The following is a 26,580-nucleotide window of genomic DNA, read 5'->3' on the forward strand; positions in this document are numbered from 1 at the left end:
CTGGGTGTGTTTAACAAAGCCTGGATGTGGCACTGGGTGCCAGGGTTTAGTTGAGGGGTTGGGGCTGGGTTGGACTTGATGATCTTGAAGGTCTCTTCCGGCCCAGTGATTCTGTGATTCTGTGAGATCAGCTACCAGCAAATCTCCCTCCACAGCTGAGCAGGCTGCTGCCAGCCATAGCCTTGGGACAGAACTGCAGCACTCCAGGTTGCCCAGGAAGCTTTATCCCAAGGCTTTCTGTGCTTGGACAACCTAAAGAGGAACAGGTATTTCAGTGGGACTGTGCTTATCTGCGGGAGCAGATACTTCAGTGGGGATCTGGTCATTGCTTGAGGTGGTGTGCTGAGCACTCCTGGTGCTCTTAAGAAACTTGAGGGAAAGTTGGAATGGATATGTCAGGCAGACCATTTAAAAATGGGAGAAAAATAAGAGAATATTTGTGACACAGGACAATGCAAGTCAAATCCACATGAGCTGTAAAGATCCCTGTGTTTCTCTCTAGAACTGTGTGGAAAAGAACTGTCCTGTGTCAGGTATGGGAATTACAAAATCTCTAAAGTTGGAAATAAAATGCAAAAGACTTGAAATGCCTGTTGAGGGGGAATAGTCTTGGTGGTGGGACATCCTGCTCCTTGGTACCTGGGAGCACAAAAACCAGTTCCCTTCCATGTGGTGGGCTCTGCTGGAGACATGGATTCTTTTTTCATCCCATTTCACTGTTCTTGGCTGATGATGAGTGACTAGGATTACTGAGGTCCTTTCAAGCATTTCTCCTGCCTTTCATAGCTCTCACAGAAGGGAGAATATCACATTCTTTTTTTTTTCTTAGAATGTTTTACCTCCCCTGTGTTCTGCTTAATAGACCTAGTGCAATTAAAGGGTGATTATTTGATCCCAGTGGAGAATCTCTACTGTGCCATATTTCCTTGTGGCTGCCAGGAATGGTCAGCCTCAAGTGGCTGGGAGTTGGGCAAAGCTGAGGACAGACAACAGCAGAGATCCTGATGTGGATATTGTTGGTCCAAGGCTTGAGATGCAATTGGAATTTTCTCATAATGCAAAACGGAGGCACAGATATTTCCAAGAATGACAGAGTAGCTTGCTGGGGTTCTTGAAAACATTTTTCTGCTAAATGAACTTTCTGTCCTCTGTGGACTTGACTAAGTGAACAGATAACAATATATCCTAGAAATAATAAATAAATATAATAAATAATATAAATAAATAATTTAAAATTCTTCTTGAAGCCTGTTTGTCAGCAAAACCCTAAAAAGCAGAAATTAAAATGACTCTAAAATGTGGGAAAACTCCAGACTTGCTGCTCATGACTGAGCTTTAATTCATCCTTTTCTATATTAAAGAAGTGGGACCTTTCTTACATTGATTTTTTCCCATTCTAAATGTTATGGAATTATTAAGCAATGTTTGAGACTGCACTAAATTTATGGCCATTATTTTCTAATGAATTCTGGTTGAACTGACAACTTTAATTAATTCTACCTTTCAGAAATATAAATAGGAAGGAGAAAGAAATAAATAATGTTTTGACCACAAGGCAGTGCAGCATTTGGAAATGAACCTTGAAATGTCCAACTGAGTTGCATTAATGAGATATCAGGTCTCGAGTTTGTAACCCTGGCTGGGATGTCATGGAGCCCAGTGCAGGCATGTGGAGACTGTCTTGGAGATTTCCTTTAATCTTCCAAGCTGGCAGGGTATGAAAGATTAAAATGCTCTGGATCTACCAGACTTGCCACCTCTAGTTCAGGCTAGTTATTAATGTGCTATGTGGGCAGCAATACTTTATTAATTGTATTGCTGGCCAGTGATCAATGTGACAAGCTTAGCAAAGAGCAGAGTAATTCATCAGAGAGCTGTCAAGTAGTAATTGCCCTGGTGTGCATTAGAATAAGGCATTGGGAGAGGCAGAATGGGTGTGCTTTTATCATTTTTAGGGGCAGGTGTCAACAAAATTAAAATCTGCTAAGGTACTAGTAAATAAATACATTGAAAAGGAATTGATTTGCTCCGACACAATCCTACCACTACAAAGTAAGACCAAGGGTTATACTTTAGCAGCATTTATATTTTTAGATGTTTTTAAAAGTGTTTCCAACAAATTCTTTTCTGTATACACTATCTGTTATCAGTTTCACTTTTGTAAGGGCAGGCAGAGGGTTTGCAGTTCTTTCCTTATAAAGAAAAATTGAATAGCTGAAATGTAATTTTGTAACTGTTTTTTAAATTATAAAATGTACGATTGTGCAACCATTGTCACAAGCAGAGTTTATTTCGATCTGCCATGACATTCTTTCACCTTTTGTGGGAAAGCACATCAGTAACAAAACATCAATGCTTTTCTTTCTGCAGAGGTGAAGACTTACACTTTCCACCAAATGCTGCTATTTTAAGGGTTGTCAAAAGCACTGTGGAAGTGACAAAGGTAAAGCTGAATGTGTAATCTCTGTCCTGGTCCCTGCTGTATTAAACTTTTTCACAGTCTGTGTGAAAAATCATCCCAAGGTAATCTCATCCTTCAGCTATGGTGCTGGTATAGGATATCTGCTGAATGCTTGGCATACATATATGGGTCAGTGCCCTGCCCTACAACATAAATTGTCATGTAGCTTTGTATTTCAATTTAATATATCAATTTAATATTCAATTCAATATTTAATATTGATATTTACATTTTAGAATGCACATTGTCTGCATTGTGTTTTGCATTCACTGTGCTTACTTTGTTTTCATGAGCTCCTGGGAAGCCATTGAACAGCAGAGTTAGAGTGAACCTATCCCAGAAGTTAACATTTCAGAATATTGCTGAGGCTAAACCTGACTGTAAATGATTGTTTATTTATCATGTACCTTAATAATGGTGTGTTAGGCAGATTCTCTAGGCCTTCCATCTAACACATTTCAGGTTGCTAAACTCCCTAAAATAATCATAGAGTCATAGGGTGGGTTGGGTTGGAAGGGACCTTGAAGATTTCATTCTACCCCCTGCCAGTGGGGATGGGGCAACCACAGCTTCTCTGGGAAACCTGTGCCAGGATCTCACCACCCTCACAGTCAAGAATCTCTTCCAGATATCCAATCCAAACCTTCTCTATTTCAGTTTGAAGCCATTCTCCCTTGCCCTGTCTCTACATGCTCTTGCAATAAGCCCCTCTCCATCTTTTTTCCCTTCAGATACCAAAGGCCACATTAATGTCACTGTGAAGCTTCCCAGACTGAACAATCCCAATTTTCTCTACCTTTACTCATAGCAGGAAACCAGGATGTTCCATCCCTCTAATCATCTTGGTAGCCTTCCTCATAATAGTGGATTGAGGACAGAGATGGGCCAAATTCTGTAATCAGGAGAGTTTTGTTGGAAAATAGAGAACTTTGGTAGGAAAGGATGAGCAAAGGACAGGCTATTAAAAGGAAAGCTGACAATTTGCATAGTTTAGTCTTTCTCATTATAGTCTGTAGCCTGTGTGATAATGAGACCTGTTCAGATTGGATTTCCCTGGCATTTAACAGCATTGTTGGTATTTTTGGGGTCCCCCGTCGAAGGGAGGAAAATGATGAATCTCACTCCATGTTCTTAGAAGGCTAATTTATTATTATATTATATTATATTATATTATATTATATTATATTATATTATATTATATTATATTATATTATATTATATTATATTATATTATATTATATTATATTATTTATTATGCTATACTAAAGAATAGAGAAAGGATACAGATAGAAGGCTAAAAGATAATAATGAAAAACTCCTGACTCTTTCCTTAGAGAGTCTGACACAGCTGGCTGTAATTGGCCAATAAGTGAAAGCAACTCACATGCAACCAATGAAACAACCACCTGTTGGATAAACAATGTCCAAACCACATTCCAAAGCAGCAAAACACAGGAGAAGCAAAGGAGATAATATTGTTTTCCTTTTTCTCTGAGGTTTCTCAGCTTCCCAGGAGAAGAATCCTGGTGAAGGGATTTTTCAGAAAATATGAACGTGACACATCATTTTTAATGATCTCATCTGGAAGTTCTGCTGCTGCCTCGCTGCTCAAAATTATCTCATCTAAATATAGAGGAAAGTGGTGATAGAGACCACCATCACACTCCTAATGCATGTTATCAAGATAAGAGAAATAAAATATTCTGAAAGTAGGTATGAGAGATTCTTTGTCCAATTTCAAACCCACACAAATAGACAGAGGTGAAACCATTAGTGTGATCTGCTTAGAAAGAAAATGAGCAGTGAATGTGAGGTGGGAGGAAAGGGAATTCACTTATGGAACACACTGAAGCATCAAGCAGGGGACTGTTTGGGCATTTCTGTCTAGTGAGATGAGCCACAACTTCTGGAAATTCTCTCATGCTTCACAACGTTAAGTGCATATTTTTATTGTACATGATACAAGGCAGCCAGTGTTTTATTATTTAAAGAACGAAATCAGGCTTTGACAAAAATCTTTATCCACACGTGTCAAGAGCACATATTCTGAATGGCAGAACCTTGCAAAGACTCAGCTCAGTGTGTAAATTAGTAAAGCCTCATCTCAGCTTCCCCAGCACAAGTGTGAGCAGCACTCAAGGCATGCAGTCATCACTGCAACCTGGGGCAAGGCAATTAACTTGACAACAGTATTCCTTGCAAATTCTCTGCAATATGTTTTCTCTAACACTCAAATGTAACTCAGTCAAATGTAGCTTGGTTTAGCCACCTTCTGACATCCAACCTTGAAACACTTTGCCTCAATGACTGAAAAATTTTGTTGACAGCTGCTTTGGCAAGTGTCAGACTGGCTGCTATAGTTTCTCTTCCTCCCTGACTCCTCCTCATCTTGGTGTTTGCCCACATTTGTTGATGCTGTGGCCAGTATGGGTGTGGTCTGCAGAACACAGGAATCTAAGGCTGAGTGTCCTGGCATTTATACATCACAATAAAATCGGGAATTTAAATAATTTCTGTTTTAAAAAAAAAATGTTTCAATATTCTGAAATAGGAGAGTGAAAAAGCTTCACCAGTTATGTTTTCTGTAGACAGATTTTCTTCTGCTCTCTCTTGGGTTAAGCTGGGGACTTTGACCTGTGAATAATGGAGGAGCCATCGAATAGAGAAGAATTCTGAGGAGTAAACATGGTAGCTGGATACCAATTTTTGAGCAGTTAAAGCTTTCAAATTGGCTGATGCTGTTATGGAATGAGCTTTTCCCAGCCTGTGGACACAGGCAGAGCCCAGCATGGATGTGCTGGTATTGTGCATGGATATAAGCAGGGGTGTGATGTTACATGAGGAAATGTTATGTCTGTATTCAAGATTTACTGCTTTTCCTAAACAGCACAGAACTGTTCTGAGCACTGAAGGTGGACAAATTGAAATGAAGCATATTTTTAAGAGTTAATCTTGTGGGTGTAGTATCTGCCTCATTTTCAGACAGCTCGTTGGAGGCAGGTGGTGCAGTGGAAAATTCCTGATATTACACAGGAGATCCTATTGAATTTATCATCCCTTTGTTTTGCTCTTTTGATCCTTAGATTTTCTGTGGCTAAAGGTTATGGCTTTTAACGACAAATTTAGATTCTGTAATACATAGCTGGAGACACCAAGGAGGCAGGGCCTTTAGTCCATACATGGAGATTGCTATGTAATATTTTTTCTCTCAGGATATTTCTGACTGTGATTTTTTTGTACTGAGTTAGAGATTAAAAATTCCCCAGGCACAGTTCTCTTCCTGGACATCAGGAATTGATAATGTGCCCTTTGAATAGTGAAGCTCATCCAGACATGAGATGAAATTCAGGGCAGTCCAAGATGCTTCACTTAAAAAAATGTAAACTCCTGAACTAGAGGTGGTGATGCCTTGTGAAGGCTGACCTAGAACAGAAGCTAGTCAGAGTTAAAGAATAACGTAGGGATTTATTAAAAGGACCTCCTCAATGGATCCACCTTAGGCAGCACAAGAGCCCAGCCAGGGCTGCACCCAAGATGAACCAAAATGGTCACAAAATGCACGAGCGCTCACGGGGTCTCTCACTGTGATCAGTTCTGCTCCGTTTGCAGATTGAAGTTAATTGTCCAATTCCAGCTTTAGCCCATGAAGTGCCATCTTTCTTGTTTTTCTCTCTTCAGCCCACGTTGTTTGTGCTCTTGGGCCTGAGATTTGGATAATTTGTCCTTGTTCCCCAGCTGGAGCAGGAATTGTTTTGTCTCCCTGCTCTGTGCAGAGAGTTCACCATCCCCTGATGTGAAGCTCAGACCCTCATACTAAAGCAGCACAGAATCTGAAAAATATGAAAGCATCAGAGGGATGGAGAACCAAAGCCCTGAAAATGACAGCTGTGTTTTATTTCTTCTTACTGTGCACAGGTTACATCTATTTCAGTTTTCAGTATCATGCCTCACCATTGTAGTGCTTGAAAAGAAACAACTTTCCAACCCAGCTGGAAAAAACCAGCATTTGATGGCATTTTCCTTCAGTAAGCAGAGGGAGCTTGGCAGGCCACCTGATCAGCTCTGGGTAAAGTTCAGCTGAGGGACTTCTGTGTGATCTTTCAGCTGGAAAGCACAACAGAAGAGGAAAGGTTGTGTTCTGTCAGAAATCCTGTGGGTCAGGCAAGACACTAAACAAGTTGCTGACCTTGTCAATTATAAAAGGTCAGATTTTGATCTGTTAATCTGGTGTGAGTTGGAGTTTTTCCTAAAATTAAATTCTTGCAAACATTTTACTCAGTTTTCTTAATTATATGGGGTTTGAGGTATGTTTGGTAAATATTTTTAAAGCAGTATCTGCTCAAATAGGCCTGATTCAAACAGCTTGTCAGTTGCAATTCAAATCTTTTTCCCTAGTCTACTTTCAATGTATTTTGCAGTGTGTTATGCTTCTGCTTTTTGGCTTTCCTTGCTTTTGGTAATACAGATTTGCCAGTTTGCCAACCTAGAGCAAAAGTTTGCATGACTATTACTAATGTATCAGGTTTAGATACCATATCTCTGTCCAACACAACCCCAGAAAAAACATTTTCCACCTGTTTAGTCTGTGTGCCAGTGGATGCTTGGCCAATTCAAAAAGATGAAGCCATGCAAGGTACATTTGCAGGTCATCCACATGGGATCTTTGGTCCCCAGAAAATGTGTGGGATTGGTGGGTTCCTCCCCTTCCCAAGGCATCTTTTGAACCTCAAGAATTGGATATCCTTGGTAAAACACCAAGGTTCAAAATCATCTTTGCAGTCTGATTCTTATTGACTGGTAGATATTTTATATTTATGTTTCATTCTTGTACTGGGTGTTAGCAAAGTAAGTTTCCCAATGCTCCACGTCCACCTATGATCTGTGCTAGGATTGCAGGACAAACTCCATCTCCACAAATGAAAAACATCCCCTGTGGTAATTGAAAAGAAATGTTATTAAATGCAGACTGAACTGAAGAAATATGATTACACCAAAATGTCTGATTTTTACATGTAGCATGACAAGGAAAAACATTTGTAAAGAGCTTGATTTTTCTCTGTATAATTTAATTTGGCACAAAAGGGAATTTTTAGAGAACCAAGGATCTCCAGTTCTTGAGGTTTGAGAGATGCCTTAGGAAGGTGAGGAACTCTTCAGTGTGAGGATTCAGTGTGACCCCCAGGTGACACCAACACCACACAGCAATTTGTCTGGCATTGTCTTTTTTGTTTACTTCTGGTAAGCTTCTTCATCTGCTGCTACTAAGAGTTCCAGACTTGGAGGAATGGAACAGGGAGAATTCTGTCTTTGGAATTATACACACATACCTATATATGTGCTGTATAGTTCAGCCAAAATCCAGCTGGAACTCAATTGTCCCAGTGCCACAAAAGGCAGTAAAAAGCAAATAAATAGCAGCAAAAGAAGGGCTAAGGACAATCTCCCATCTTTATTGGATGCAGAGGAAAATATAGTGGCAAAGGATAAGGAAAAGGCTGATACTTAAAACCTTCTTTCCCTCAGCCTTTAATAGTAACAGCAGTTGTTCTCCAGGTACACAACTCCCCAAGAGGGAAGACAGGGTTGCGGAGTGGAATGGAGCACCACAATGTCACTGTCATATTTTCTGGAAAAATCCCTTTGCCCAGGATTCTTCTCCTGGGAAGCTGAGAAGCCTCAGAGAAAAAGGAAAACAATATTATCTCCTTTGCTTCTCCTGTGTTTTGCTGCTTTGGAATGTAGTCTGGACATTGTTTATCCAACAGGTGGTTGTTTCATTGGTTGCATGTGAATTGTTTTTTACTTATTGGCCAATCACAGCCAAGCTGTGTTGGACTCTGGAGAGAGTAAAGAATTTTTCATTATTATCTTTTAGCCTTCTGTCTGTATCCTTTCTGTATTCTTTAGTATAGTTTAGTAAAATATTCTTTAATATAATATAGATAATAAAATAATAAATTTGCCTTCTAAGAACATGGAGTGAGATTCATCATTGCTTTCTTTGTCTGAGAATCCTGCAAATACAAGACCATAATCCAGGGGGGAACGCTCAGTGGCTTGCTATCAAATGCAGGGTGACCCCAGTGTCTGGGAATGGTTGGCATCTGACTCCATTGATTCAGAAGGCTGAACAATTGTTTTTATTAAAATATACTATATTTATTAAAACTATACTATATTACACTAATGTTATAGTAAAACTGTACTAAAGAGATACTATACTATACTATACTATTACTGTATTATACCATACTATACAAAAGATACTAAAGAAAAACCCGTGACTGTCTGCAGACAGCCAGGACACAGCTTTGACCCAATTGGCCAAGGAAACAAAACAATCCCCAGCAGTGTCCAATAACCAAATCACTTCAGGTAAACAATCTCCATAACACATTCCACATGTGCCAAACAACAGGAGCAGCAAGTAGAGATAAGAATTGTTTTCTCATCTTCTCTCCATGCCTCTCACTGCCTTCCCCAGGAAAAATCCTGGGAGAGAGAATTTTGTCACTCTCTGTTCAGAGAATGTGAATACCACAACTTGCCATAGCTCTTAGACACACACGGGTCTGTGGGGCTGGGTGGGATTCTCCCAGGGGTGCTGAGACCTGGTGGAAGTGCTCACTGTCCATCATTCTCCAGCACTCTTGGCTGTGAGGAGCTCCCAGTTCACCTGAGGTGAGTAGCTGTGACCCTTATCTACAAGAAGGGCCAGAATCTGAGAACTACAGGAACAACTTGGTGTTGGGGAAGGTTTAATCTGGAGAAAAGGAGGCTCAGGGAGGACCTTACTGCTTTCTACAGATTGTAGTGAGGTCAGGGTCAGTCTCTTCTTCCAAGGAATGAGTGACAGGAGAAGAGGAAACAGCTTCAAGTTGCACCTGGGTTTAGACTGGATATTAGAACAAATATCTTAATGGAAAGAAAGGGTTTTTAAACATTGGAACAGGCTTCCCAGGGCAGTGGTGGAGTCACCCCCCCTGGAGGGATTGAAAAGATTTGTAGATGTGGCACTTGGGGATGTGGTTAGTGGTGAGCTTGGCTGTGCTGAGGGAAAGATTTGACTTGATGAACTTCTTCTCCCACCTCAAGGATTCTGCAATTCTCTATGTGTGTGTATATATATATATATATATATATATATATATATATATATATGAATGAGATTTGCTTCCTCATACACTGAACTTTGTGTTTTCCCTTTTGGAATATTTCTGTTTTGCAGTGTCACAGTGTACAGATATGACAACTGAGATGAGGTACTGAGGTACAGAGCAGACAACTGTCTGCTTTGGTACTTTGCAGAAATCCACAGTATGTCTTGAGTTCAGCTGAGAGAAAGAATGCAGTGAAAGAAGTATAACTTCTTGTTAGGAGAGCAGAGATTATGTCAGGGAGGAACAAAATGCTCTGTCCAGATTTTAAACAAATACAAACAGATGTCAGATGTTTCTGCCCATCCTCGTGCCCAAGCCACAGAAGACAACTTCTTGAAAGTCTTGTTTGATCCATGTGCAGTCTTACTTGGTGCCTAAGTCAGGCTTATATTAATATCATTCTAAGATTAGCAATTTCCTGTAGGAATATTTGAATTGCATATCATAGACAATTAATGTAAAAGTCTTTCTGTGGTGCCTTTCATCTCAAGAGTGTGAGAGTTTTTCAGTTTTGAAAAATGAAGATGAAAAAATGTTCATTTTCTGGTCTTTTTAAGCTTTACTGTATTAAAGAGCTCTTGTGGTTGGCATCACACCATTAAAAAGCCAGAAGCTGATAGCCACAATATTTCATGTGTAGTAGGCTTTACAACAAATTACAACACTGACTGCTGTGACTATCTAAGTTGCTGGAAAAATGGATTTAATTGCCCATTCTGAAACTATTTCCAGGATCAAATAGAATTTCTTTAACTACACATGCTCTTTATAACCCTGGTTCAATTCTGTTGCAGTAAATCTGAGGGGAGAGCAGAACAGCAAGTTAAAAACAGCACTGAGGTTTTATAGCACCAACATTAAACTATATGTCATCTTGAAATTAAAGTACTGGGCTGAAAGGTTTTCTACTTACAATGATTTGTTACTATGTGGTTATCTAATTTGCATTTTAAAATCTCTTTTTGCCCAGTGGCTAGGGGTATGGTCTGTGTGTGTGTGGAGGGGTGTGTTCTTTGTGGCCTCCACTGGCCTGTTGACTTTTTGTCTTACCCAGTTTGTAGAATTTCCCATTTCCCATTCCCATTTTCCATTTTGTGAGGACTCTGTTTTGTTGCTGTCACCAGCTACATAAGCAATTAAATTACAAGTGGGACAAAATAAAAATTAAGCACAGACAAGACTAATCATTGCTGTTTTACAGTCCTTACTGGATGTGATTGTTAATGTGTGTTCATGTATATGAAATTAGTACCTATACTTCAATTTTGTCCTGGTTTAAGTGGTTGCTGGAGATTCAAGGCAATGGTAAATTCAGCTTCTTACACCTTACACTGATTCTGGAATGTATAAACATTTTGACACTTGATATTTGTAAAGTCCAATGATAAAGGGCATTGCTCTCTGTAAGTTATACATGATTACATGTAAGTTGCCTGGAATGGGAAAGGTGTTTTCTTCCTTAGGTAAGAGGAGGCTGAAAAGATGCTTTTCTGCAGCCTGGCTGGTTCTCTTTCCCATTTTGATACTGCTAGTTCATTACAGCAGCCTCAGGCAGTGAGCTGCTCTCCATGTCACACTCAGCTGAGTGTCTTGGCTTCCCCTTGTGACTGCCCAGCTTGGTGGTGCAAGAGGTCTTGTTCTCCCCTGCTGCTTACTAAGGCTGTGCAGTTCCTAAGAGCATTTTTGTGGGTGAGACCTCAAGTGCAGGTCTGTGGTAGGGGGCTGTTGCCTCTATGTAAACTTTGTTGTACTCAGCAGTGCTCTGAATACCTGCAATACCTCTCAGCATCAGACACCAAAGTTTTTTCCTAAGTAACTCAAAAGTGTCTGAGTAACTCAAAAAAGTCTGAGGAGCTGATTTCCTTTTTTCAGCTTTGGAATGAGCATGGGTACTGAATCACAGATGTAATACAGAATGGTTGGGGTGGGAAGGGGCTTCTGGAGGTCATTTGTCTGATGTCTTGTGCAGGCTGACCTAGAACAGAGGCTAGACAGACATAGAGAATAAAGCAGGGATTGATTAGAAGGCCTCCATGGACCCACCTTGGGCAGCAAAAGAGCCCAGCCAGGGCTGCACCCAAGATGATCTAAAATGGTCACAAAATGCACGAGCGCTCACAGGGTCTCTCACTTTGATCAGTTCTGCTCCATTTGCAGATTGCAGTTCATTGTCCAATTCCAGCTTTAGCCCATGCAGCCCCATCCTGCTTGTTTTTCTCTCTTCAGCCCACGGTGTTTGTGCTCTTGGGCCTGAGATTTGGATAATTTGTCCTTGTTCCCCAGCTAGAGCAGGAATTGTTTTGTCTCCCTGCTCTGTGCAGAGAGCTCACCATCCCCTGATGTGAAGCCCAGACCCACACACAAAAGCAGCGCAGAATGTGAAAAATTTAGAAGCTAAAACCTGAGGCATCCTGTCCCCCAGCAGGGAAGCTGAAGCAGGGCTGCCTAGAGCTGCCTGCCCAAACCATGTCCAGATGGTTTTTAAATACATCCAGCAGTGGAGATCCTACAACCTCCATGGGCAAGCTGTGCTATCACGCTCACAGTAACAAAGCATTTCCTGATGTTCAGCACCTCCTGTGTTCCAGTTTGTGCCCATTGACTCTGGTCCTTTCACTGGGCACCACTGCAAAGGGCCTGGCACCACCTTCTCAGCACCTTTCACTCAGGTATTGATGTGCTTTGGGAAGATTCCTTTGGACCTTCTGTTCTCCAGGCAGCAGTCCCAGCTTCCTCAGCCTTTCCTCACGTGTGATGTGCTTCAGTCCCTTAATCATCTTAATGACCCTGTGCTGCCTTGCCTCCGCTTGAAAAGACAGGTGTCTGCTAAGGAAGGCAGGAGCCTCCCCTGAAATGGAAAAAGTAAACCCCCTCCCTCTGAATTATTATAATTTTGAAATTAAGGGGCTCTCAGGCAAAGATATGGGAATAGGAATAACAGTTCTTTCCTAGGAAATGTTAAAAATTACAAATGTAATAGTACAAAAAACCCCAAACAACTGCCAGAGTCAGAACATGCCCTGGCCCCTGTGGGTCAGGGTGGTGGCACAGTCCCATCCCATGGGGGCTCAGCCCTCCTGCAGTGCCAGCTGTGCTTCTGCTGGAGCAGGGATCCTGCACAAGGCTGCAGTTTTCCTCTGCAGCTCCAGGGCTGCTGGAGATGGGCCTGCTCTTCCTCTGGGAATGCAGGACAGGAGAAAGCTGCTCCTCTGGGAATGCAGTGGGCAAAGGCTGCTGTGCTGTTCCAGGCTCAGATTGTATCCAGGTAGGAATGCTTGGCTCCTGCCCTGGGCAGAGCATCTCCCATGGGATGCTGGAATTGGATCAGCCCTGCAGGGACACTCAGTGGCCATGGACAGCAGAGATCTCCTGGAGGGAGGATTGGCTGTGGGAGAGATAAAGAAAACTGCCCCATGAACAGCAGAGAACTGCCCAGCTCTGACAGATGGGGACAGAACACACACCCCAGCCACATCTTGCATTCCCAGCCTAAACATGCCTCCAGCACGTTCCTGGGCCCAGCACTCCAGGCATGGCCTCAGCAGAGGGGAGGGATCCCCTTGCTCAGTCTGAGGGTGATTCTCTGCCCAGTGCAGCCCAGGAGACCATCAGATCTCTTTGGGCCCTCAAGGGCCCTGTGCTGGCTCATGTTCCATCTGATGTCCTCCAGGACTGGTGCCTTGTTTCAGTTTTCATTTTCTCCAGATTTTGTCCTGCTTTAGTGTGTAACTCTGAACTTCATATGAAGTGTTGGCAAGTTGTCCTCATAGTTGTCACACAAAACAATCTTTTTCCAGCCCCAGAACCAAGGACACCACTGCAGTTTCAGGCTGAAAATTTATAAACAGCAGAGAAATGAGCAGAGCAAACTGGGAGGATGGGACTGCGTAACCTGGAGCTGGAATTGAACAATTGACCCCAATATGGAAATGGACCATTTCATTAAATATGAAAATTCATGACCCTCATCCATCTTGGGTGGAGCCACGGCCTTGTACTGCCCAAGGTGTATCCTTTGAAGGCCTTTTTAGTAATCCGTACTTTATTCATTTAACTCTGCCTAGCTCTGTTCTAGGCAGCCTCCCAAGGTATCAGAACCCCCAGGGCTGGTGCAGAAAGGAGCAGGATTGGAGCCAGAGGGTGCCAGGCATTGCCTGACCCTCCCTGGGGCTGGTCCCTGGAGAGCCCTGACACTTTCCTGGGCTCTTACAGGGAAAACCAGAGGGCTGGAGCCCATGAGAACAAATACACCTCCTCTCCTCAGTCCCACTGGGGCTGTGCCAGGCTGAGTGGGCTGCCAGGCCTGCAGGTCCCTCTGCACGATTGCCCTTGCTTAGGAGGGTAGGGAAATGTTTCAGCATCAGCCTCGTGGTTGATGTGAAGGGCATGTAACCTCAGGAAGTGGAACTGAAGGGATCAACATGGGATTTGGAGATGGGATGTGAATTTTTGACTGGCAGTGCAGTGTGGAGTATTTTATCAAAGTAAGAGGCTGAATATTGTAAAAAAATTAAAATAATTAAAAATAAAATTTAAGCTTTTTAAAAATTATGAACATAATCACTGGAACATCCATGCTTATTTTGCAGCATATTTGTAGTTTGATTGTTTAAAGTGCTTTTTATTTCCATGTTTATGCCCTGGGGACTTGACAAACTGTGAGCTAGTCTAAAAATACGTGAGATTTCTCCTGAGAATACTTGCTGTGCCAAAGTTTGGTTTTGTTTTTTTTTTTTTTTTTCTTTTTAAATAATGAATAATGTTCAAATTAGATAATTCCAGCATTTAAGAAACAGTGCAAGGAAAAAAGAGAGGAGCAAGGGACATGGCAAAAAGCATCTTTATTGTGTTTTTTTTCTTTTGAAGGGAGCAGCCCTAGAAGTCTTCTGAAGTGTTTTTAAAAATATCTGTTCATGTTTATTACCAACATGTTTCCTGGGAATTCAGTTGTGAATTAGGTCTCAGGAGACTGGTTTCCTTGGCCCTTTTCTACAACCTCTCATAGCCTCAAACAAATCCTGGTTCATTCATGTTCATATTCCTTGCCTGTGGAAAGAATAATTGTAGATTTCTGTAAAACTGTAGCTAATTTATCTTTTTTTAAAAATAGTTAGCTTTTGAGAGGAGGACTTTGTGATGCTTAATGCACTTTTCAAATTCTGCCTTGAATGGAATTTTGGAAATGGGTGACTTCAGACAAAACTTTCAGAATTCCTCTTCCAGGTCAAAGTGGTGCTGCTCAAAGCAGAACAAACATACAAATGGGGGCAAAGTCTCTCTTGGTTAATAATGTAAAGGTGATGCTTAATATCAATGAGGTTACTATTTTTCTTAAAAAGAAAAAAAAAAGTGCAATTGCAGCTCCACCAAAGCCTTAGTCCTGATCTCCTGCATTTGAACCTAGTATTTGCCATCCTTGGGACCTGATGGTAAAGTTTGTTTTTCATCCTCCAGCTCTTTCAGAGTGCTTTTGGTGACAGTGTTTCCTACTGTCTGTAAAGAAGGTGCTTCAAATCCATAGGAACAGAGATTGACTTGGAATAGTGAGGTCAGACAGTGTTTTAGTGTTGCTCACCCTGTGCTTCAAATGAAGATGTTTGCTAATAAAGTATAAATTTGCATAGCAAATTGAGGCAGATTTCTACCACTGGACAGTGTCACACTTGGAAGGAAATTATTTGGGTTCTGGAGACAAGCTGATGATATGTTTGCTCACAGGACTTGGCCACATCATGGTGTGTTGGTGTCCTTAGGGGAGCAAATATTTTGTTTAGAAATGCTCTGTTGGAAGAGGAGGGTGAGAGCAGAACAGAAATGCTCAATTCAGTAAGCAATGAGAAATTTTAAATGGACAGCTCCACCTCAAATTCACACGGAAGAAGGAAGATTAATGATTCACTGTAATGTGTTAATAAATGTTTGTTTGCAGTTTTGTACTAAAAGTCATAAATTACATGAATCAAATGTGCGTTTATTTAAAATACATTAAGAAGGCTTTTGCAGAAAATTAAGCTTATGAAAATGAATGGAGCATTTTTTCTGGTGTATTTTTGGATCATTCCTCTTTAAGCAATGTGCATCTCAATTCCTGGAATGCATGAAGAACAGGCTTTTTATTTGCAGATGTAGAGAATTTCACTGTCAGGGTACTGAGTTATGTTATAATCGAGTTACAGTGTATTAGACCTCGGTAAACCAGTTGTGATAAATCTAAAACTGAAATTAATTAAACATGAATCTTCCTAGATTTTTATTTGTTACTTTTGCCTCCTATTTTTAGTACTGTCCACTTAAGATGGAATTAATAAAAAGCCAAAGTGCTGCAAGAATGTGACTGTTCTTGGGTTATGTAGCACCTCATGAAGCATGGCAGGATATTTGTGAGGCAGCCTGTTCTGAGAACTTGATATTCTGAAGAAAAGAACTAAAAGATTTGGGTAGCTTACCTAGCTGTCAAATTTTCAGGCTTTTCAGCCAAGGTTTCTACTGCATGCCAAATCTTGCAGAGGCTTAATTTGAGATACAGCAACAGTTCAACAAAACTGTGTCTGTCCAAAGCAGAACCGAAGGTGATAAAATTAAATGAATTGCCATGTTGTTTCCAGGGTAATCAAATTCAGTAAATAGGAGCTCAGTAATCTCTGGTCTTTTACGTAGCCCCTCAGTGTTATAATTAATTCAGTCTTCAGCTTGGCAGGTTGTGGATTATGTTTAGATTATCAGCCTGATGTGTGTCAGCTGGGCTTCATTGCACCTGAAGGCCTTTAATTTGGAGATTATCTGGAACCTTGATCCTAATGCTGGTGACCTCTGTTATCTCTGCTCTTCAGAAAGTGTTTCTGTGCTGGTCCCTTTGCTCTGAGGAGCACAGCAGGCAGCCATCCACAGCATTCGTGGAGGTTCTGCTAATGACTTAGGATCAGCACCTTCCCTCCAATTACAGTTTACTAATCTGAAAACTAACAGCTGCTGAGGCCTCTGTGGTTCTGTAGAAATGTGATATATTTTCTGTATCTAAATGAGGAACTGTGGAATGGTTTTGATTAGGAGTTAGAAGAGCTACGGGGACAGTGGTGCTGTCTGCCTGATTAGCTAAGCCTGAACCTTTAAAGCAGCTGGCTTTAGAAGTCAGTCAGACTGGGAATTGAGCAGGGATATGTTTTTAGGGCAGTCTGTGAGCAGAGAACAGAAGATATCTTTCTAAAAAATAAACTCAGCTGCTTACTGTTTATACGTCCATATCCTTGATTTAACATGAAGTTGTTGCCTCCCTTCTGTTCAGTGGAATTAAGATTAAAGGCTTGTTTGAGTTTTAAATAGCTCCATGGGTAAATGCAGATTTCTAAGATACAGACCAAAATCCTTTGAAAAGACCCTTTCAAAAACCAGGTATTAGAAACCCTTTTCAAAGTGCTGTTAATTCCATAAACTTACCTTCACATAATATTTTGTCAAACAGTTCAACACGTGTGACACTACCCTGGAGGATTTGGGCAGTGGTTGTAATGGTGCTCTTAGATGTATCTGTTGCAAACTCAAATTTCACCTCTATTTTTCACCACTATAAATAAAAGCCAGATTTCTGCCTGTTGCCATTAATTTGTTTCTGCTCTGTCCAACTTGCTGGAAATAAACATTCCAAGTTACGTGGCATTATTGACAACAAATACATTCATGGAGAAGACTTAAACATGTAAGGAAAACCATGCCAAGGGTCTGTGTGGCTCTGGCTTTGAAGCATAGCACGAGCCTGACCCTGTATCTGACACAGCCAAACTGCTGTTGGTAATGTCATCCATGGGATTGCTTTGCAACTGGCAGATTTTGGGTTCTGGCTCAGTCTGGGGTGTCATGCACACCCATGAGTCCCAGCATCTCTGCTGATACAGCAGTGGATGAATTTCCTCTGTGATGTGCTCTCCCCATAGCTCACATTACTGGTAATGGGAACTCAATGAATAAATCCCATGGCAAACACAGCACTCAATTCATATTTGTGAAGAATCTGAAGTAAATAATTATATTTTTTTTGTCCTCAGATAGAGTCCTCAAAGTCTGCCCCAAATTTTCAGGTGACAAATTGTTCTAGGGACAGCACCTTTTTGTGCAGCTGATAGAGTCATAGGAATTCCAACAGCCTTTGGGGAGCACACTGTTTATGCCTAAGGACTATTCCAGTTGCAGGAGTTTGTTTCAAAGTGGATTTGTGTATTCACCACAAGCTCTAATTTACAGCCTTTTACATGCAAGTCTCAGTCAATGGGCTCTCTGCCCAAAACCTCTAAAACCTCTAAAATACTTTTCCAAACCACAAAACCAACAAGACTCCTTCTGAATCAGTTCTCAGACTCTAATTTCATTACTTATTTACTTTGAGCCTTTTCAATTAGTCTGGCAGTATCTCTAGAATGTTACCAAAATGGGGCATGGAGCCACTTAAAAAAAAAAAAAATCCTCTATGTCGTGGGAGATTTGCTGCACAAAAAGTCCAGAAAGTGCCTCTGAAACTGCTGCAGTGCAGTGACTTCACCTGCTCAAAATCTGTATATGTGTGATATACAAAATACACAGTGATATTGAGGGGGGCCTGTGAAACAGCAGCAGGGGTGAGGGATGAATTTCCAGTTCTATTTATGGCTTTCCTTGTAGGTAGCTCTCCTATAGCTTTTCTCACAACATGTTTCCAAAAATTGTAAAGTGCTGCACATGATGTGTCTTTCTAATCCACATTCTTTAGAGCTATTGAAATAACAGGATTTTTTGTTCTTCTTATTTAGCTATGAAACTGCTGGATAATCCTTTCTAGTTAATCCAAAACATTCAGACATTAAAGAAATATTTTAATTTAAAACATTTCCTTTAATTTTTAAGGTATAAACAGCTTAGGGAAAAGTATCCAAAATGTTTCATTGAGACTATTAAAGAAAAAGAAAAAAGAACCAACTTTTGAACTATATTTTTCCTCAAACTCTTTGTGTTTAGTCCAAATACACAAATAATTTAGATATCAAGTTATGGATTTTTAAAGCAAATGTAATAAGGAAAAAATTTTGGCAAGCTCTACTCATCTCATTTTCCTTTGAGCATAGCAGAGAAAATTTGGATAAAAAGCAAGCTAAACTTATTTTGTTCCTTTCAATACAGCCTGTGCTTCCTGACCTTCTCAGGCTGTGCATACAGCTTCAGATGGAGTTTTGGGACAACCTTGCAGGGTGTGTTCCGTGCTAGGAAAGAGAAATCACTTAAAAAGTTCAAGGTGGTTTTTGTTTCATTCGGTTCTTATGTTCAGCATGTGAGGCTGAGGACCAGGCCCAGCTCCTCCTCAGGGCTGCTCATGTTCCTCTGTCCTTATGGAAATTACTTTGTGCAGATGCCTTTTCCCTGGTCTTAGAATTATGAGCCAAACATGGTTAAGGGATAAAAAAGGTTTTTTTACCTCTGTATTTAATTAGGATTCTTATGTGCAACAATTTGTCAAGGTGGAATACACCAAAACACACACACATGGTGCATCATGTATACAATTTTTGGCACTTTACAAATTAGCATACTTGACAAAGATTTCTCCATAAGAGGCTTAAATGAATGGTATGACATCTTCTTATTTTAAAGTATTTCTGCACAGATGGGTTTAATCCCAGTTTACAGAGTATGTTCTGGTCTAGAAGAACACCAGGACTATGGTAAGATATTAGGCTTAGAGAATTAGAAATATATATGCTAAGAATATATTATAAATGTATATAAAAAGGAAAGGCAAAAAACCATCATGGCATCAGTGCCATCTTGGGGTTCATCTTCTGAGAGAGCAACTTGAGAGTGACTGACAGCTCTGAAATGTGAGAGTATCCTTTCAACCTGTGACACAGCAACCTGTGGCATCCCTGGTGGGGGGAGGATGTTCCAGCAATACCACACCAATACTGTGGAAAAACCTCTGGAAATAAATATGGAAAAGCCTCTGGAAATAAGTTGCTGCTGTACCTGTCATCCCTCTGTGTTGCAGGGAAAGACTTTTGACTTCATCTTTTCTGCTCCTCCACATGGCATAGAATCTGACAAGTGTTTGAGCCTTTTCTGAAGAAGTGGGAGACTGGACAAAGGTGATTTCAGCTGCAGGAATATCTCATTGAAGGATTTTTTTTAATGAAATGAGTAATTACTTTTTATCAAGATATATTTGTGAGACAGAGGAAGGGAGCTGGTATCTGGGATCACTTACAAGATAAATTAGTGCAGATTGAAAGGGTTGTGATGCACACCCAAATGAGCAGTATCCTCTGTGAGAGATTCTCCAGAACTTTGCAGAACTGCAAAAACATTGCTCGCCATATGACTTTCTGCAAGGAGGAGTTCCTACAATTTTACTTATTTAAGGAAGTTGTGGGTTGGAAAACATCACTTCTTTGTGCAATTTGCCATTTTGGTTTTGTTGACTTCCCAGCGTGTCAGACCTGAGTTGTATTTCCATGACATCATGGAATTTACTGGATAGCTTAAGGAACTTGGAACAACGTGTGTAACTTGTATTTAAGGGGATCATTATTTGGTGCCCACCTCTAAAGGTGCTGGTGGCATCATGCTGATGAAGAGATAAATGTTCCTGCAATGACAGTGTGGGGAGAGAAGCCCAGCAACATTAAATTCTGAATTCCCATGGAGCATCTTTGGGATGTCAGATCATGTGTCATTAATACAAAACAGTGAAGTATTTAGAATACAATTGTGAATGTCTGCCTGATATTTAATAAGACCAGAAGGGTGAGGGCTTTGTCTGGTTCATTGCTTAGCACAAACCCTTAGCATTTTCTCCATCTGCAGTTTAAAGTGTGATTAGTTTCACAGAGAAGAGTTTAATTTTCTTTATATAATGCTATCATTTCAAACTTTAAAGACTGGATTCTTTCATGTGGACAGATCTTGGAAGCTTTCTGTTCAGTTCTGAAGATTCCCTCTCCAAATGCTGTTGGCCTTTAGTTCAGTTTCTTGGGAAGCTGAATCTCTTGAGGAAAGCTCTTTCTGCTTTAAAGTTGTCTGGTTCCAGGCATCTGAACTCCTCAAAACCAAATTTGTTTTCCCATTCAAAGCACCTCTTTGCAGCTAAGACCCTTTGTTTTTAAAGGGATATTGCCAATTAAAATTGGCCACAGAGGGTAGATATATCAACTTCAGACCTCTAAATTCTCATGGAAGTGTTTTTTAAGAAAACAAATACCTCTTTGCAGTATTTAGAACCTGAATATTTTAGCATCAAAAAACTTGTGGTGAAGTGGATAAACAGAAAGCCCTTTTTTCCCTATCCTTCCCAAGCCCCCTAAGTTCTGAGGTGCCAGCAAGTGGCTGTACAGAAAATGTTTGCTTAAATTAGCATTTGCTTAGTTTCTAATTTTCAGTCAGAAAACTAAATGAGCCTTCAAGGGAAACCACGCTAATGAGATGCACTACAAACCAAAATACGCCGAGGGCAAAAAGCAGGGCTTTTAATCTGTTGAACTTTAATTTGGGCTTTAATTTGTTCAAATCTCAAACATCTGGCTGCGATGGACGATGTCACTGAGCACATTTAGAATATCAGAAATGGACTTCAGAATATCAGAAATAGACTTTTGCAATCAGTGTTTGCCTTTCTCTGTTTGCGCACTCATTTTCTTGGCACACCGTGGTGGAGGAAAATGCTTTAAAGGGCAAAGACTCGGAGCTGTAAGCTGAACTCTGGTTTGGATGTGGACCATTGGGCCTGGCTGCCAACTCCTTCATCAGCCAGCTTGCACCACAGCTGGAACACACACACACACACTCTCTGTGAACACTGAGTGCCCCAGTGCTGCTCAGGAGCCAGGGATGCATGGAAGCACCTCTCAGAACAACAGTCTCAGTGGAGATGGAGACTTTGAGCAGTAAACCAGAGCACTTTTGTTGTTCCTCTGCATTCAGAGGCCTGGTGGGATTCCTTGGGTTAGTATTGTAGGGTTAGGATGTGTAGTCTGAGCTTCTAAACCAAGAACTTGGGGGCACAGCTGGACTTGTGTGGATAAATTCTGCTGTTGGTCACTGGACAGCTTCTTGTGGAGAATGTCTGGCTTGTGGTGACTCACTGAGAGTATCAGTGTGGCTGGCACCTGGTAGCACTTGGCAAAGTGTACAGGCACAGCTACAGCCAGCCAGGCTTATTGATCTGGTTAGGGCATCTTTTGCATTTTCTCTTTTGCTCCCAAAATCAAATGTCTATTCATGCACATTTAGATTGGTCCCAGAGGAGAAATGTAGCATTTTACCTGTCCTGGCATGCAATGAGGTCCCTCATTACGTTTCTGTTTACACTGTAAGATGGATACCCAATCTGATAATTGCTCAAGGTTATTTGACCACAAATCGTTGTAAGCAGGCTAAAATGGAATCCAGGGCACCCTGGTATCAGCTGTTGTCTGTAAAACTATTCTTTACTGCTTTCACTGAAGTTGTATCCAGACAAAACAAGCTGTGAGCTCTACCTGCTGCATTCAGAGTAGTGGAATCCACCCAGATTGTTTGCAGGAGCAGTTTTTGGGGCAGCTCCCCAGTCAGGTCAGGTCTGTACAGTTGCAGTCTGGGCTGCAGTAAGAATTTGTTCTTTGCAGTCACCTTTGGCTGTGGGTTTCCTTGCACTGTACATTTTATCTTCATGTAGCAGCAGTCTCTCTCCTCTCCCTGGAGTAGTGATTGCTCCTGCTGAGGCTCACTACCAGTGGGAAGTTCTCCATCCCTGGCAGGTGACCAGTCCATGTGCACAGCTGGATTAGCTGGATTTGTGGTTTTGTGGTTGTCAAGCAGCCTGACTTTACCAGCTTCCTTTTTTTTTTTTTTAATTCCCGCCCCCCACCCCTACCAAAAAAAAAAATACAGTAAATCTATGTGGAACAGGGAACAGGACTCCTTCTCTGTCTTGCAGATATACAGGTTTTGTTTTGCTGAACTTTAACTTTTAGAGAATGCTAGAAAATGCAGGTAATTGTTTTATAAGTATTTTTAAACCCAGGTAGTTGTCACAATTCACAGCTTCTGCTCTGTGGATCTTAAATACTTCTTTATCCTTTGGGCATTTTCATGCACTGATCCATCCTTTTGCTTTGCATATACTTGAAATCATATCTATGTAGTCCTTTGTTAAACATATGAATCTCAATCTACCTTTTTTCTTTGCTAAGCTACACTTATATTACTTACAATAAAAATAGCTCTGCATGGAGAAACTTGTGTTTTTGATGGATAAAACTTAATGGTGGGAGAGACAAGAATCACTAGCACATCTATTCATTGAGAAGCACCATGTGTGTGTATCTGTGCAGAATTAGGGCACAAACCTCAATAACTTGAACCATGAGAATTGCTCCTTTTACATCTTCCTCTAATTCAAGGGCACTCTGCCAAGTGGAGTATCCCATCTTTGCTGATTCATATCTAAACTCCAAGTTACAAATTCCCAGCATCTCTACTCAGTGTTTCCAGCAGAATTATTTAAAAACCCAGAAATTCCAAGCTGCTTTCTGGCTCTTACTGTTTGAGAAAAATAAAAATAACCTTGTCAACTTTAAGGGAGGTGACTGAGAGGTTGACTTTGATTTCTGTTTGGAAATGCTGATGGCAAGACCTCTGCTCTAAGAGCACTGGGGGGCCCTGCCCAGCCTTTTTCAGCGGGGGATCTAATCCATGGCTCTTAGGGGGTTCACAGAAGGCATAATCAGATTGTCTACTCTGATCCACTTGGTGTCAGAGGTCACTGAATTTCATGCAGGTTGCTCTGTAATGAGTCTTATCTGACATTCTCAAGCACTGACAACATCCAAGGGGTCACAGCACTGGCAGTGGAGCCAGGACCATGAAGAACTTTCCTCTTGAGTGATTTTTAGCTTCTGCATTGTCTTAATTCATGCCTTTGACCCTAGTTCCATTGCAGTATTTAAGTGTGCGACTCCATCAATTCCAATAGTTTTTATCCTTCTAAATATGTCTTGGCACCTGGGTCCTTGTGTGTACAGCTGGGTTTTCATTCTATAGAGTAACAATTGCATGGGTATGTTTGGCAACTGCAGAGCATGTTGATGAAGTGGACTGTAAAATGAATCCAAAGTGGCAAATGGTAATCTGAAATGAAATGCAAGCAGCCTCTTTCTTATTCCAAATGTACTTTCCTACCAAATTGTTTGGAAATGTCTCCAGGACTTAGAAACCTGGGATGAAATATTTAATTTGTTTTTAATTCTACAGCAAATACCTATGTAAGGAAATTAATCTGAAGCATACTTTCAATAGTAAGAGGGAGGAGAGGAGAGAAACCTATAATCAGTAATGTTAGAGCTGGGTCTGATGGAGGACAGAATTTTGGAGCTGAATTTGTTCTGTGGAAAGGGAACTTGGCAGCTCTGAACAGTTTTGTTTTGAAGGGGCATAGTGCCATATGACAGGAAGGCATCAGACCTCTCTAAGGCACAGAAGAGATTCTGAGCACTGTTCCTAAATTCCAGTCTAACTAATCAAAGCAAATGGGATGAGGAAGCTGGGAAATTACTGCCTTAGAAACTCTCAGAAGCTGGAAAAGTAACTAACATCACTGGGTCATGATTTAGAGTATCTAAGTGCAGTCCAGGAATATTTTGTTTTATATGAAAGAAGGGAGTATTGAGAAGCAGATAGGGATAGTCTTAACACTTTGAAGAACAATCCTGCACTGGCCAAGGAGAACCATCCCCATGAATAAAAGGCTGGTTCCCAAAGATATTTCCATGTGGGTTCATCAGATTCATCTGGAACTGAGATGCTTTTGGTCTTCTAAACTTAATTAACATAATGGCCTTTCAGGAGTGGAGTTAGATGAGAGCCCAGAAATGAATGGTTGAGACAGGATGCCTAACATAATTTTTATCTAAGATCAATTGCATGCTGCCTGAATTTCCTCCTCACTTGGTTGTTTTCACTTGGAACAAGCATCTTTATTGGATGCCCCCTTCCCTTGCACTGAGAGGCAGTGAGCAATCGATTCCTTTGTGGGATCAATTAAATCTGTTGTGGCTGCTTTAAAATGTATAAATACATTAGATAAATACATTTCCCTATTGGCAACCACAGAGTGACCTCAGTTAAAGCTGCCCCTTGTCACCCTGCCACTGGCCACCTCAGAACATTTACATTCTCATTTGGATTTGAGGTTCAGAGTGCTCTGAAACAGCTGAGGTGGCATGTGGCTTGTGTAAGCAAGGGAGAGATATTTTCATAGAGGTGCTGGGTATTTTCTTTTTAAATCTGATATGCCTGGAGATGTCAACCTTCTGGGTTAAAGTTTGCTGGCCCTTGGAGAGATCTGCAAAGGAATAACAATCTGTTTATAAGATGCAGTGTCTTTTTTATTAGATTATTTATTGTTGTCAAGGAGAAGAAAGCCCATTTGAGTGCATATGGGGAGCTGTGGGTCAGCACATCATGTGCTCTGAGCTGTGCTTTGGAGCAGTAAAAGCAAAAAACCATCAGAGAAGTGCATGCTGCAGAGCTTGGAACCTGAGTCTTAGAGCTTTTGTGATCTCTCTGCTACAAGTCACCAGAAAACAAGCTTTTAATCAGGCAGAAATGCTATGAATAGCAAACCCCACACTCAGAATCTGCAAATAGAAGCCCAAAGTTGTGAAACTGAACCATATGGCAGAGGGCGAGCTGAAGTGCTGCAGGCTTAGCTTTCAGTTTGCAAATGGGAGAGAGGTTTTTGCCAGCTGCATGTGCAAAAATGAGAAAGCAAAGATCTGAAGGTGACTGAGTTCAGAGGAATGTAGAAAGCTTAGTTATTTCACCCTGCACAAATACAGGTGAACACTGGAATTATATCAGGTTTCCTGGGGTTAAATTATATTGTGCCATGTTGCTCTTAGTCAGAGTTTGACCAACAGTCAGTTCTGTAATATTGTTTGTTTTGAGTTTTATGTCCATGTGATTCTCTGAACCTGCTATTTGAAGATATCTTGAGGCTTCAAAATTAGTGGGAAGTTGCTCTGGTGGGCATGATCCTTGCCAAATAGGACATTAGAGAGGAAAAAGCATTCTTCTGATGTGAACAGTTGAATTTCCTTTTCAAAAAACCTTGAGATGAGGTTATTACTTATGTGGGCTAAAATACATGTTTTTGCAAAGGGAATGACAAATTCCCTTATATATTTGTTAAGGAAATATGAGATACCTGAGCTTAACCAGGAAGGACAGTCCAAGTCCCTAGAATTTGTTTCCATCCAAATGCAGAGATAATTTTTTTGTTCTTTTGGACTTTGTTAGTACTGGATTTCAATCAGTCTTCCATATGTTTATCTAGAATTTCATGGGGCACAACTGGAACATGATATATGTCCAGCTGTAAAAAATACAGGACTTCAAGGACATCTAATCCTTAACTGGAGAGAGACAGCTTGATTTGTCAAATGCACTATTCTGCTGAATTTTGGTATATTGACAGGAGTGGGACAGAATGAAAAAAATTATCCAGTAAATCTTTGCAGGAAGACTGAAAGACAAGGCTGACTTCAGTGCATGGTTCAGGCTTTGCATCTGGAGTGAAAGAATCAGAGGAAACTTGCAGTGATGAATTTTTATGTGTTATTCTCAAAGCATGGTGCTGGGAGAAGTGGGGAGCTGCCTTCTTATCTGCTGGGACTTTTCTGAACTGAAAGATATTTGCTCTGCTGAGAAATCAATGTGAGAACTATTTCAAGGATATATCCCACAGATCCCATTATACAGTAGACCTAAAATTCCCATCCCCATTTGACACTGAAAATGGAAAGTTAAGCATACAAGTGCAGCAAGGAGCTTCAGCATTCTGCTAAGGACACACTGGATGAACTGGTTGGTGCTGCCTGCTGGGCAGGTGGTGATAACTTGTCACACTTTACCTGCTATAAAGAGCTGGAAAGTAACTGAGGTAACCTTGCAAAGAATGAAAATTGT

The 26,580-nt window shown here is 40.9% G+C and overlaps 1 long non-coding RNA gene across 1 annotated transcript in view; it reads left to right on the forward strand.

Moving 5' to 3' along the window:
- The window catches only part of LOC135278697 (uncharacterized), a 75,490-nt gene extending 73,063 nt beyond the window's left edge, over positions 1-2,427 (forward strand). Inside the window, exon 6 of the long non-coding RNA XR_010346142.1 lies at positions 2,371-2,427. This is a non-coding gene — a long non-coding RNA (uncharacterized LOC135278697). The remainder of the gene's footprint in view (positions 1-2,370) is intronic.
- Positions 2,428-26,580: the final 24,153 nt, after the last annotated feature.

The sequence above is a fragment of the Passer domesticus genome, chromosome 11 (genome assembly GCF_036417665.1).
Source record: "Passer domesticus isolate bPasDom1 chromosome 11, bPasDom1.hap1, whole genome shotgun sequence".
In the NCBI taxonomy this organism is placed as follows: domain Eukaryota; kingdom Metazoa; phylum Chordata; class Aves; order Passeriformes; family Passeridae; genus Passer; species Passer domesticus.